We start from the raw sequence: 9735 nt of genomic DNA on the forward strand, positions 1-9735 counted from the left end.
AACAACTTCACTGGGGTGGGGGTGGGGGAACTTGTACCAGTATCCCTTAACCAAAGCCCACCAGGAACATCACACATGTAGCTGAAGGCAGCTTTGCTAACCACGATACCACTAAACCTCTTTACCCGTGATTGAAGAAGTTGTTTGTTGTATTGGAAAAAAGTGAACGCCGGGAGAGAGCTGTGTGGTGCCTTCACTTACTGGTGTTTGAGTTTGTTTGGGTAGTCTATGGAAGTTAGGCTTGCTGTAGATTGGATGTCCATGACACCCTTGATAAATCTAAATCTATAGCAAATTGGAACAGAGATAACATTGAAACTTGTAACAGAAGTAGCAGTCATTCATTCTCCCAGAGAGGGGAGATACTTGGTATTTTGTGAGTGACAAGATTCTGTCCATCTGTCTGTCCCTTAGCCAAAGCTACAAATAGGCTTGTTCTGTTTCTTTGTCTGTCTCCAAAGCAGGCTTTCTCACGGATGGAATTCTGTGATGCTTTTTGTGCAAGATGAGAGCAGCATGGCCCAGCCGTGGCAGGCCAGCTTCAATGTGGCAGGAGCACCCCTTTGTCTGTTAGTTTCCAATAACATGGTAGTCAGAAACTTAATGATAGAAACCAAAGTAACTCAGCCTACAAAACCTTTACTACGAAATAAGTAGAATTGGATAGTGTAATGTAGCATAACAACTGTTCAAAGAAAGCATTAAATGTATTAATAACATTGGCTCTAGAAAAGTCTTCAAATAGTTCATCACTATATAATTCTAACTAAAAGTATTGGATTCTAGGTTGGGAGAATATGTAATTTGCTAATGTCATTGGAGAGCAATTCAGCCATATCCACAAATATTAAAACTGCATTTATCGTCTGGTGTGGTGGCTCACTCCTTTAATCCCTTCATTGTGGAGGCAGAGGCAGGCAGATCTCTCTGAGTCCAAAGCCAGCGGATTGTACATAGCACATTCCAGGCTAGCCAGGGCTACACAGTAAGATCTTGTCTCAAAACAACAAACCCCCTGCATCTATCTTTTGACAACATAATTTTAGTTTTGGATAATTATTCTAAAGAGAAAATTGCATATGCACACCCCCCAAACACCCACAAAATGGTACAACATATAATAGTAGTACTCGGTCCGCGTGTAATAACAAGAGTTGGGAGACATTAAATACTTTGTAGGATATCTATAAAACTAAGCGGCCTTAAGGGTCAGCATTTCTGGAGTGTCAGGGTTCGATCCACCTATTACATACACTATTGCATATCCACTGACAGAGTAAAGTCGTGAGTGGTCCCGGAAGCAGCAGCCTGTCTTCTTCAAGCCCCTGTAACTGATTTCCTGGGCTTCTCCCTTCTAGGATCCCACATCACTATGGCAACAGGAGGCTTCCAGGCACTGACAAGAGATATGTGACCTAGGACTGTGCAGCTTCGGGTCGATCCAACTTGGAATTGGCAGAGCCCAGGAAGAGTCGCTGCCCCATCAAGACTCTTTTTGTCGTTGGTGGGGGTCGTGACCAAGCCGGGAGCCTTCCCAGGAGCAGTAAACGGAATATCAAACCCGGCGCGTGCGCGACCCTGCGGGCCCCGGACCCCGCCTCTTTCCCCGCTGCTCTGGCATCACCATGGCAACCCCAGGGCCAAGCCAAGTTTCTCTGCCTCTTTAAGAGAACAGCCTGCTACCCAAGAGCGCCTTCCCGCGCCTGTAGGGGCTTGAATCACCATGGCAACTCAAAGTCCTCTCAGTTGGCTTTACAGACCCTTCGAGGGTCCTCGGTCATGGCCCCGCCTCTTCCGGCTCCCCGCGCATCCTTCACCATGGCAACTGAATACGGGTTGCTAGGGCTAGGCTTGGGTTCACCACAGAGAAGGGAGGGAAGTGCGAAAGGCTGCGGGTGTGGGGAAATACTTGCGTCCAGAAGAGGGGTGCCGGAGGTGCTAGTGGCTGGCTGCATTTCCTCCCCTGGTTAGGGTGGCTCACGCAGGTGGCGATGGCTCCAGTGTGAGGCCGGCACAGAGCATGGGTGCACTTCGCGAACGGCAGAGGGCAGTAGCTCGAAGGCACAGCATCCTGCCCAGGGTTCTGGGCTGCAGTCCTGGCGCCTTCACCGAGGTCTCCTCCAGTAGATCTTTATGCAATTCCGAGTCCACTCACTCTCAGTCTGTATTTGTTCCCCTGCTCTTGGCGACCTAATGTGTGCTTAAGGGTATGGGCTCTGGGCTCAGGCTTTTATCCGAAAGAAATGACAATGATAGTAATATCTTAAGGCTACTTTGAGTATTAAACACGGTAATGGGTCAGAGTATATATTTCCTGGACTTAGTTTCTGGCGCATGACAAGTACTCAGTAAAGTTTGTTGCTTCTAGATAGCCATGAACAAGTCACTTTGCTCCTTTGCACTTAAAGTTAACCTTGCCTCTTTGAAAAATAAGGCTAATAGTACCCTCTAACACAATTAGGACAGTATTATAAAGTCCCTAGAACAACACTAGGCACGCAGTAAATGCTATTTAAGTACTGCATTATTACACTTTGTGCTGGCTAGTTTTACGTCAAGTTGATGCAATCTAGAGTCATTGGAAAGGGGGGGAACTTCAATTAAGAAAATGCCTTCCTAAGATTCCACTGTAAGGCATTTTCTTGGTGGTTGTTGGAGGAGGCTCCAGCCCGTGGTGGGTAGGTAGTGCCCATCCCTGGCCAGGTGGTCCTGGGTTCTATAAGAAAGCAGACGGAGCGCTCCACGAAAAGTCAGTCAGTCAACAGCCTTGCTCCACATCCTCTGCACCAGCTCCTGCCTGTTTTAATTCCTGGCTTAACTTCCTTCGGTGATAGACCATGGATGTGGAAACAGAAGCCAAAGGAACCCTTGCCTCCTCGACTTGCTTTTGGTCACGGTGTCTCATCACAGCAACAGGAAGTCTAACCAGGCCATCCAGCAAATTGTTATCACTGTTGCTTGCCTCATAAAGCTGGAAAGAATTGCTTTTATTTCCCTGCCACCACCAGACCTTTCAGCCCCTTCCTGGATTGCAGGAATGTTTGCTTACATTTCTCCTCAGAATTTTAGACTTTTACACTGCTGAAAGAGGTCATATAATGTCCTTTTAAATGTCTGGGCTGTGAGTCAGATGGACTGGTTCTCTGTGTGAAGTTGAATAGGTCCTGCTGGTTCCTCACCCATCCTTAGGGTTCTTTATTCGAAGGGTATTAGCTGTCTTTTGCCTCTACTGGCAAGGCAGTGTATTCAGTTAAAAAAATGATCTCTTCATTAGGAACATCGGGAGCAAGTGGCAGCTGCTGCGACCGTGATACATGCTGGTGCTGTGCAATTCTGAGACTCGAGAGGAAGTTTCCTAACGTGTACTTTAATCTCTAGTAAATAAAACGCCAGTGTGCTTAAGGGTACAGTGAAACTGTTTTCACCACAAATAAAAACCAAGGAACATGGCTTTATCCTTTAAAGCCTTCTTCTAGCCCAGATGGCAGCTAATCTAAAACTCACTGTTGCTGCAATCTGACCCGGGTGGGATTACCCAGGCACGGACTTCCTGAATTTTCATCTTCCCTTAACTGAATCAAGAGCATTTGGTTTTGTTCTTCAAAAGCCCTTCACTCACTAGAGAGCAAAGTCTCTATTTATCCTAGGATTAACCTACTAGGTTAAAGGCTTAGTAATAGTCCCTGGAGGTGTTTGACATTGTGGCATTTGACTTGTGGTGTAACCTGAGAAAAATATCTGAGTTAGATCTTCTTTATCTCTAAAAATGAATGAACGAACGAACAAACAAACAAAGCCCATAAGCCTGTTGTAATAATACTGTGAGATACTGCTCTTGAAGGATTCATAATTACCTGTTACATAACAAGTACCCGCAAAACAAAACTCTTTTTGTTTTGACTATGGATGTAGAAACATAAGCCAAATAAGCCACAGCCTTAAAAAGCAAAGCAAAGCAACAACCTACTGTCATCATGACTATTGGACTGATAGTCTTTTTCATGATCTTTTTCATGCCTGCCATATGATACAGGCTTAGGAAATGTTGAAGGAAAGAGAAAATCCAGCCAAGAAGGCCTGATGATAATAGTGAATTTCCCGTGGCAGCTAACAGTTATTGAACATTGTGTCAGAAACTGTGTTACCTCTCCTTTCCTCGAGTTTGATGACCTTGTCTAGCCCTCCTCTTCCTGCCCTTCCTCCCACTTTCTGAACTAAGGATTACACCTACCGCTTTATACATGCCAAAGAAGTGTTCTACCAGTAACCTACACTTCAGGACTCATTTACTTTGTGTTTTGGGACCGTGTTTTACTAAGTTGCCCTGGCAGCCCTTAAACTTGCAATTCTGTTTCAGCCTACTGGGTAGCTAGAACTGCAGTTCTATGCTACCAGGTGTGGCTTGTGTCTGGCTTTCTGATTTGATGCTTCTGGAAGCGTCATTGATTCAAATAATCTTAAAGCGTCCAGAAGCTGAAATTCGTGCCTCCTGCAGCTTTCCAGATGGTGTATTTACCATGTGCCTAGTGAAATGAAAAGCATCTTGATTGCTTCCAAGTTTTGGCAATTATGGGTAAATTGTGCTAGAAACATCTATGTGCTTTCTTTTTTTTTTTTTAAACAGTCTTAATGTGGAGCTAAGGGTGATCTCAGGCTCATAACACCCCCACCCCGCCCCACTTCAGCCTCCTTAGTACTAACATTGCAGGCATTACAGGCACCAGGAGCAGTTCAATGTACAGAGTTTTGTGTGGACATGTTTCAAATCCTTTCAGTGTTGCTAAGGAATACAATTTTATGATTATATAACTTAGTTTTGTTTGAAATTGCCAAACTCTTCAACTCTATCAGTGGATTATCTTCAGGTGTTAGAAATGGGTCTGGTGTCCCAAGAAAATGACTACATAATCTAAACATTTAGGTAAGGCAAAAAATTTCACTTCTTCAGGAAAGTCCATGGCCATGCTAAATCAATGCCAGACTAAGAAGGGGGGCACACACATTTGGGGGGGGGGACTGGCTTTTTTGTTTTGTTTTGTTTTGTTTTGTTTTTTTATTCCCAAGTGACTTTGCTTCATTCTGAGTGGTCCAAACCTCAGCCTTACATTCTTACAAGACTGGATAAGAAGCAACCCGTAAGCAGAATGTAATCTTTAGAACCTTGTGCAATCTTGAGCATGCATTTTGATTTCAAGAAGGGCTATGTTAAACCCACTAGTCAAGAGTTAGGCCACTACCACAATTTTGAAGCAAGCTTTAATTAAATACTGGCTAGGATGACAGGCTCTAGCCAGATCCACTCTGGGGTTCCCATAAAATGTCCACAAGTCACATTTTTCAGGAGCTTATAAAGGCAAACACGTAAGGCTGCCGTATTTTCCATTATGTCCAATCAGGGGCAAGCATATATACTGACATGTTTCCTGCCTACGCACTTCCCACCTGTATGTGGCCAACACATCCCTGAGGTTGGGTCAAGCAAACATGTGGCTTGTTACATAAACATTAGCCTCCAGCATTTCAGGATGTCTCAGTGTTTGGGCAAGGGGCTTCCAGGTTACAGGCATTTTTGTTTCATGGATCTCTGAAGCGCATTAATTACAACTAAAACACTTGAAACATAACTTTGGCTCTTACAGCTGACCCTGAAGCAAGTTGAATTTCTTCCAAGTGGCTTCTCTACAATTTTTTTTTTTAAAAAATGAAAAATTCTTTTTTGTCTTATTGAAGCCTTTGATAGAAAATACAGTACATCTCTTACATTTCCAATGCAGTGTGTGGTATTACTAGCGTTTCAGATTTTGTCATTTTGAGAGATGTGTTGAGTCTTTCTCATTTCATCAGGAAAATAAAAGCTTTCTCGGAACTTGCTATCAAACTCCACCCAGTCAGCTACCACATGACCAAGGCTATGGTACATGACCATCCCTAGACAAAGTAGAGCCAGGAAAATAAGATCTGTATTTAGGTTTATGGTTTTTCTGGTAGAGGACAACAAGAAGTCCTAGTTTTGTTTCTATGATGTCATGATACAAATATCCTCACCAAGAGGAGGGTTTATTTGCCTGACAACTCTAGGTTATTACCTGTTCTAGTTTCCTCTGTTGTTGCGATAAAAACACCATGACTAAAATGAACTTGTGGGAACTTCCAAGTGAAAGCAGGAACTCAAGCAGAAGCCTGCAAGCAGAAACTGAAGCTGAGGCTGCGGAGTGCTGTTTACTGGCCTGCTGTCTGGCTCACTTCCATTTGCTTTTCTGATCCAGCCCAGCCCACCTTCCTGGAGATGGCAACACCCACAGTGGGGTGAGCCCCACTCTATCAGTTAGCAATAAAGACATGCCCACAGGCCAATCTGATGGAAGCAGTCCTTCAGATGACGCCCTCAGATAACTCAGGGCTGTGTCAAGTTGACAGCTGAAGCTAACCAGGAGACCCCACCCTTTGTCAACCGGACTCACAAATATATCTCACATCACTATGGTTTTTTTTGTTTTTAAAGTACGGCTTTTAGAAGTTTCATGGTTTTTTAAAATACTCGTACTTTAATTTTCAGTGTCTATTTAAACATTCAAAGTCTCTTAGCCATGGGCTCCTATAAAATAAAAACCAAGTTTTATGTTTTCTATTCCAAAAGGAAAGAATTTGGGCATAGGAAAGAGTAAAGCCCAAAAGAGTTACTCAGTGTCCAACACCTGAGACTCATGAACTTCTAGGTCCAAAAGCTTGGTCAGCTAGCTCACTTCTCAAACTTGGCCATCACAGCACACAAAGTTCTTACAGGCTCAGGCCAGCTCTGCCGTGGTGCCCGACACTGTTTTTGGTGGGCATCCTCAGTACTAGGATCTCCAATATCCTGGGGTCTACGATGCAACCAAGGCCGTACCTCCACTAATGACCTCTTTTTTGGAACTCTGACACCTTGTGCTAAGCCTCAGCTTCTCTCTATGACCTGTTTGGTCCTAAAAGCTTTCATGCAGTTAGTCAACATTTCGTGGTGGGCTTGCACATTACCAAGTTCAGCTGCCAACTTGAAGAGCAGCCTTGGCTGGCCCCTTCTGGACCACAGCATTTGTGACCTTGAGGAAATACGTGCCAGAAGACTTTTCCGCAGTGATACTGGTCTCTTCCTGTTCACAGCTGATTTTTGTGCTCCAGCTAAGTAGCACTCATGATCTCAGTAGAGGACAGGCTTTACAAATTATACAGCTTCTTAATGGAAAATAGCATACAAACAGCCTAGTAGACTCTTTGCTCCCCTCTGAAAATACACAAACCAGTCCTCTATCGCCTGCGTCTCTTTCATCATTCTTAGCTTATATGCCCATTACATATACATTACATTCTTATAATTCAATAGTTTTTCCAACTCAAAGTTCCAAACTTTTCTACAATCACTCCCAAAACAACATGGTCAGGTCTATCACAGCAATAGCCTACCCCACTTACATGCCAATTTTGGTTCTAGTTTGCTTTCTGTGGCTGTGATAAATAGCATTATCCAAAGCAACTCATGGAAGGAAAGGATTTATCAAGATTCCAAATCTCCATCCGTCATAAAGGGACATCAGGGGAGGCACTCAAGCAGAAACCTGGAGGTGGGACCTGAAGCAGGGCCCATGGAGGAGTGCTGCTTTCTGACTTGTGGGAAAATAATATCTTCACATACAGAGTACCTCAATTCAAATATGAAATAGGTACATGTGAAATTTGAATATATATACATATAATTAGCTTATTATATTAGTTACTCTTCTGTTGGTATGACAGGTTACTATGACCAGGGAGCTCAGAGAAGAGTTTGTTTGAGCTTGTGGCTCCAGAGGGTCAGAGTACATAAAAGGCCTGGCAGCAGGCAGCCTGAGCAGGAAGATAAGAGAAATATTTTCAACCTCTTGAGACCAGCAGACTGCGAGTGGGACAACACTACAACTCCCCAAAGCCACCAGCACCTAGTGAAACATTTCCTTCAGCAAGACTCCGCCTCCTAAAGGTTCCAGAACCTCCCCACACAGTGCCACCATTAGGGAACCGAGTCTTCAAGTACCTGAGTCTATGGGGGACACCCCCATTCAAACCGCAGCTCTTAAAAAGCAGAGATTTCCATAAGGTTTTCCATACATCCATAGCTTTGGTTATTCAGTAGTGTGAATTTTAAAGAATTTTCTTTATTATTACATTAGTCATTTATTTGGGGGTATACACATGTGCCATTGAACTCTTGTGGCTGTCAGAAGACAACTCAAGGGAGTCCGTTTTCTCCTTTTACTGTACGAGTCCTAGGGACTGAACTCTGGTCATCCTGCTTGGCAGCCTTTCCTTACTGAGTCATCTCATTGGTGTGTGTGTGTGTGTGTGTGTGTGTGTGTGTGTATGTGTGTGTGCGTGTGTGTGCTTTGAGGCAAGATCTCCTGTGTCCCAGATGGCCCTTGGGCTTGCTGTGTAGCCAAAGAATGACTCATCCATCCAGTCCATGAGCATGGAAGGACTTGACATCTTCTGGTGTCTCTGACTTCTTCAGTTTCTTAAAGGTGTTGTAGAGGCCCTTCACTTCATGATTGGGTACAGCCTAAGAGTTTGTCTAGATCTTCTTGTTCTTTTTTTTAAGCTATTGTGAATGGGATTTTTTTTCCTCTAATGTATTTCTCAGCAAGCTTGTCATTAGCATATTCAAAAGTGATTTTTGTCTTCTCTTATTTTGCTGAAAGTCTATAACAAATCTGAATGTTTTCTGGTGGGGGTTCTTAGGACCTTTTCTTTTTACTATAGGAACATGCCATTTATAAATGGATAATTTGACTTTGTCCTTTTTTCTGTCTTGTTTTTTTGTTTGTTTTGTGAGAGACTTTTCATTATTGCCATCAATTTCACTGATTGTCATAGGTCTGCCTAAGTTCTTTATATATTCTTGATTTAATTTTGGTAGGTTGTATATATCTTGGAATTGATTAATCTAAGCTTTCCAGTTTTCAAGCTAGTCCCCAAGGATTCTGTTCATTAAATGTATCTCTAGTAACTTCCCCCTTCATCTCTGTTTTATCAATTGGGGTCTTTTGTCTCTCATTTTGGTTATTAAGTTGAGTGTTAATATTGTTCATCTTTTTTTTTTTCAAAGAAACAATTGCCTTATTGGGTCAGTTTTAAAATATTTTTGTTTTGGTTTTCACTCTATGAACTTCTACTGTGGTTTTTATTATTTGTGACCGTCGATCAGTTACTTCTGTGTTTGGATTGTTCTTCATTTCTCTAGGACCTAGAGGTTTATTATCAAGTTGTTTGAGATCTCTTTCATCCCCTTTTCATGTTAGTGCTGAAAGCTATAAACGTTCCTCCTGGAACTGCCTTTGCTGTATGCTGTCAGTTTCACTGGATTATTGGATTTTTCAATTTTCTTGTCTCATTTCTTTAACTATCCACTGTTCATTAAAGAATATGTTGTCCATGGGGCTGGAGAAATGGCTCAGTGATTAGGAGCTCTGGCTGCTCATCTAGAGGCTCTGGAATCAACTCCTAGCACCTCCATGGCAGCTCACAGCTGTCTGTGACTCCAGTTAGAGGGATCTGAAGCCCTCTTTTGGCTTCCTCAGGAATCAGACACATATGCATTTCCCAGACATACATGTAGACAAACCATCCATTAAAAATAATAGCTTATTGTCCCACTTCCATGTATCTATGGTTTCCGTGGTTTTTCTTCCTTTTGATTTCTATGTTCGATGTACTGTGGTCTCAAAA

Source organism: Mastomys coucha, unplaced genomic scaffold (assembly GCF_008632895.1).
Source record: "Mastomys coucha isolate ucsf_1 unplaced genomic scaffold, UCSF_Mcou_1 pScaffold15, whole genome shotgun sequence".
In the NCBI taxonomy this organism is placed as follows: domain Eukaryota; kingdom Metazoa; phylum Chordata; class Mammalia; order Rodentia; family Muridae; genus Mastomys; species Mastomys coucha.